Below are 5,585 nucleotides of genomic sequence, written 5' to 3' on the forward strand. Positions count from 1 at the left end.
ACACTGACAAAGGATCTACAACAGGGGTACAGGGTTTCAGGTTAAATCCTGAGAGGATTTGACAGACCTTATCAGATACAAAAGCTACAGTTCTTGTTATATAAGTCTTGCTCTTTCTTGGTCTTAACCATTCAGCAGAAAAATATGGAAATGAAGTATAAAAAGTAAAGCCATATTAATATGATGAGCTGTAAAATGCTCAAGTTAGCAACTTCAGACACTGACAGTCTTATGAAAAACCTACTACTATTATGGACTATTGGACTATGTTGGGATATTTTGCAGAATTCATGCACCTACAGTATTTAAATGACCATGGAATGCCCTTCTCTGACAAAACTAATCAAAAAAGGGGGATACAAATGAGCGACCATTTTGTATCTGTATACTCAAAATAGTTAGGATAGATACACAGCTCCATCCTCTTAATTCAGTGAATAGAGGGGTTTGTTCTAATAGTATTTGAGACATGATATCAGGTCTGCATCTTGTACAATGAATAACCACTAAGACAACAATATGCAATGTATTAATGTATTAATTATTGAAACTGTGCTAGTAATTGGTTGTGAAAAAATATATTAAAAAATATTTAGTATATGTATTTGAAAACACTTATGGAATGAATGACAAGCAATGGAATTATACAGTAAGTCACATTTAGCATAACTTTTAAAATTGCTTTAGGGCTGTTGTCAATTAACACATGCATTTTAAAAACAAAGTAATACACACAATTGACTAAAATTAAATAAATTTATAGCAAAAGAAACAGACTGCCTTACTTCTCTTTTATTCATAAATCACAGCGATAACAATTTTCAATGATTTTTATCATTATTTTCATATCTTCTAGCAGCATGCTTGCACTGTTATCTATTGATCAAAGTATTAACATTACCTGTTAATTTTTCTTCTGAAGTAAAGATCTAGACCTACCATGTAACACCATCCCTTTCTGAACCCTACATTTCTAACAAGGAAAAATGCATCCTATAGCAATCCCTACTCCAGGGAGTCCTACAATTCTTCAGTCTTCATGAGTGTGTCTATTCATCATCTAATGGAAGTCATTTTGAATTTTCGCATGTATTTTGAGAGATGCTCAGGATCAAAGCTGAGTCCTCACTCATGCAAAGCATGTGCTTTACCAGTGAGCCATATCCTCAAGCCTTCTTTGATGCTCTACTTGCTAATCTTTCTTCCTTGTCTTGTACTACCATCTCTTGAACTTCCAACCCACCGTCTATACACTGATTTGCCATGGCAGGTAATATCTACACTTCCTCATTACTTTACAGGTTGGTACTACGAATAAAAATAATGGTGCTTGCATTTTTATGATGAAATATTGCATACTGCTGAGTCAGCTTATTCCACAGGTTTGATGTTATACGTTGTCAAGTCAGACAATAGCCATATATTTTTCAATTCCTCCCACTGTATCTCTTAACACATCCTCATGTTTTCCATTATGTGGCTTATTCTGGCAGTTTCTGTTCTTACAGAATATTTTCCAGTACTGTCCTAACCCAAATGCTTCTGGTCCTACTGCACACCCACGTCCCAGAAGCTGTACTATAGTACTCCCCTGGGTTGATCCAATGAGTTTTTCAGTCTCATGACTGTCACCTTTCTCTATCCCTTCTCTTTAAATGACTTTATGCTCAATTAAATCAGTAAGAAAATGTCCACTGGAGGAATAGAAGTGAGCTTAGTTTTAGTTACTCCATGTATGAAATGTCATTTTTCTCTCACACATATAGTTATTTTCCTAGATATAAGCTTCTACTTGGAATGCTTTCCTCCTCCCAATTCTTTATTCTGCTATCAATAATGATAATAATAATAAGGAATAATCCTTATTCCTGATATTTCTAAGATATATGTTTATTTCTTTTGCAAGCTTCTTTAGAAAAATATTTTATTTTTCTCTGGAGGAATTACTCTGCCCTACCCTTCTTAATTTTCTTCCTCTTATTACTTCTTATATTTTTCCTAATATATTTACTGTCATGCTTCTTAGTATTCTTGTACATGTCTTTTTAACTTTCAAAACCCTTAAGTTTAACTTTTCTGTTCCAGACTATTATGTTGTTAAGACTGTAATAGTTTTTTCAAATATTTCTAGGGTATATTGTAACATTTCCATTTTGATTTCTCTTCTGACTTCTAAATTAAACCTTTGATGCTTTATTTTTTTCTTCTCGGTTTTATTACTTCCTTTCTGTAACTATCTGAGAATCATATGCAAAACTCCAACACTTACAAAATTATATGGAGCTTTCTATTGATAGAGTCAACCATAGCTGAAAGCCAAGATTTCTGTTCTAGCAATCAATGACCATTTTAGTTCCCATAGTTACAGTGTGAGGTGATACAAATCATTCTTTTTGTCATAATTTTTATTATGCTAAGAGATCATTTGAAAAAGTATTGTTACTACTTTCTAGCAAATAGGAAATAATTACTTAAAATATGTGTCCACGTTGGACATGAGCTCGGCACATCCTTCTAGGCACCCCCATTTGGAGAATGTGCCGGAACTAAATAGCAAAGCAGATTCAAGTTTGCTTTGTAGGGCGAAAAATTTGGGGTGTTCTAGAAATGAACATGTGAGACAAACTCAATGTTGTATGATACTGCATTTCAAAAAGTTAGGAAAAATGTAAATGTAACAGTGAATGATAGATATATTTTCAATATCTTATTCAAAATTAGTGTATCAAATTTATAATCTTTTCACTTAATAGGTGAAAACTATTGTCTTGGGTCATTCTACATGCTTCTAACTTATTTTCATTCATATAACAATTTTTTTCTTTTCCCATTTTTGTTCTTAGAATTTTCATGATTTTAAGAGCTTTCTGCACATTAGGAAAATAATGATTTTGTTGCGTATTATTTTTCCTGTCTTAGAATTAATCTTTTGACTTTGTGGAATTTTTTAACCACAGATAACTTTTTATTATTTTTCGCTAAACTAGTAAAATTAATTCTTAGATATTTGACATAATGAGCAATCAACTTTTTTCTTGCCCAGGCATGAATGTGCTTCCTTGTCTCTGCCAAAGTATTGCTCCATTTTACTGCTATTATCGTTTGTCATCGGAGGTAATACTAATTTAGCTTGTTAAATTAGATTTCTTGGTACTTTCTCTTTTTTGTGTATTTATTCATATTTTGACTTGGTTTGAGGGGAAAAGGTTTGAAAACCTCAGAAAAGAACAGCAGAAAACAATAGCAGAAGTTTTACATTTTCACCTTTGCACTGACCTTCAACAAGAACAAAAATTGAACATTAAAACAATTCTTAAATTCGTTGAATGCTTTGATTGTGAACATGTTACTGTCTTTAATCTAGAGGAAAAGTATTTGCAGATGGTCAGCATTCGCTCCCATTGTAGGAACAGGCATTTGTTCACATTTACTCAGAAGCCCATCTGCGTTTCACCTGAATTAGGAATAGACAGCTGCCTTCTCCTGCACTCAGATGCGCTCTGTCGTGCTGGCGCCTCTGACATCTGTATTTCCAGCCATGAATTCCTCTTAATTTCAGACCAATGCATCCAGTGGAGTACAACATCTCTGTCTGGAAAACACAGAGGTGTCTCAAAGTTCTCAAATCAAGTACCTGCTGTGCCCTCTCACCCAAGGCTGTGTCCCTGAGGCCACCCGCTGTGTGACTGTCACAGTGTGAATTTTATTGTTCTGGTCCTAATCTTGGGCTTGTGGTGGACTCCTCTTTCTGTCAGATCTTGCTTCAATTCAGTTAAAAATCAAATAGACTCTGTCTTTAATAAATATCCAGGAACTACTTTTCTCACTTTGCCTTTGCTTCCATTCTAGATCAAGCTATTATGATATTTTCCTGGACGACTGAAAGAATCTCCACCTTGGTCCTTAAGGTACATCAGACCCCTCTGTGATCCATTTGCCTCCTAGAAGTTGGATGCACCTTTGAAAATTCAAGGTGTACCATGTTGCTTTTCTCCATAACTTTCTGATGATTCATTTCACTTCAAGTGAAATTCTAAATAAAGATACTCTCTGCTCTAGGTCTTTGTGCTTGCTACCCACCTTCTCCTCCGGGAATGGTCCTCCACTGGCACCAGCCCGGTGCATACCCTCCTGGGGAAGCTCTCCAGTAGGCCCTCCCCTAGGAGAGTCTCCTGGGTGACACTCTACTCTAATCCCCACCCAGCGCTAGGGACAACTTTTCTCTGCCTTTGTATCTTCCTAGCATTTGACATTCCTCCTCTGACTAAGAGTATCGTGACAGTGAGAACCTTGGTTTGATTACTGTTGTATTTCCACAATTTATTCAAGTATTCATGGATCTCCACTGAGTATTTGTTGATTAAATCTACCCTACTGTATCTTATTAAATTTATACATATATTTATAACAAAATAACCCTATATATATAGGGTTATTTTGTTATAATAAGGGAATATCTTCTTTTTTCTAATTTTTGATTATACTATAATTCATTATATATAAGAAAGATGTTCTCGCATTATCTGCATTGCTGGTCTCTTAACATTATAACTTTCTCTTTTAGACATCCTGGTATATGGATATAACAGCATCACCTGTCTTGCTTTTTAGTTTACTTTTCCTTATTTTTTTCTAAAATACTTCCACTGAGATATCATGAATAATTTTATTTCACTTTATTAATTAAAGCAACAATCCAATTTAAATGGCTCTGAACTTGGCCACACTTAGCAGTAAATTTCATGTAATAGTTAAGCTGGTTGTACCTATACAATGCTTCAGCTGAATACAAATATTGGTGAATTATGTAGCACATGATCCACTGAGGTTTTCTAGATTTCATTTTATAGAGAAAAAGATAGCATAATTTAAAAACAAAATGATGGGAACCATTATTATATTATTATTGTATTTATATTATTTTTATTTGTAGTTATTATATTATATATTATTATATTCAAAGTAGTTGCTCAGATTACCAGGTAAAGGCATGCAAAATTGGTCAAACAATATAGGCACTGACTATTTCTTTCAGTGAACTAATAGAAATTAGTAGTAAAATTATCTTAGTTATCTTATCTATATACATAAGTTTTCCCCCCTTCCTTCTCTTCTCTTTTCCCTTCCCAGTTGTTCTTTCCTTTAGACCAGTTTCTTTCCCTTTCACAGTATCTATTGTACTTTTGAGATCTTATTTATTCTTTCAGTTTTTTTACACTAGGGAGATAATATGATATTGAAATGCCCTAACTATAAATCCTACATTTATTGTGCAAATTTGGGTGGATAATAGTAAATTAAACACATTTACAAAGACATTGTAATCACCAACGGTTACTTTTCCTTGCAAACATATTTCTTAAACATCTATTCTTTTTTTTGGCTGGCTCTGGCTGCCTTAAGGGCAGGTCTGGGGATCGAACCACAGTATCCTGCTCCTGACGGTATTTGCATAAGCAGGCACTGAAACAACTGAGCTAACTGGCAGGCCCCCCACATCTTTATTCTGAAAGTAGATTAATCACCTCAATTGCTGTCTCTTTCTAGAGACTTGATTTCTATAGCTTGGGAATAAGTATATATAT

Source organism: Octodon degus, unplaced genomic scaffold (assembly GCF_000260255.1).
Source record: "Octodon degus isolate 3935 unplaced genomic scaffold, OctDeg1.0 scaffold00075, whole genome shotgun sequence".
NCBI classification, from domain to species: domain Eukaryota; kingdom Metazoa; phylum Chordata; class Mammalia; order Rodentia; family Octodontidae; genus Octodon; species Octodon degus.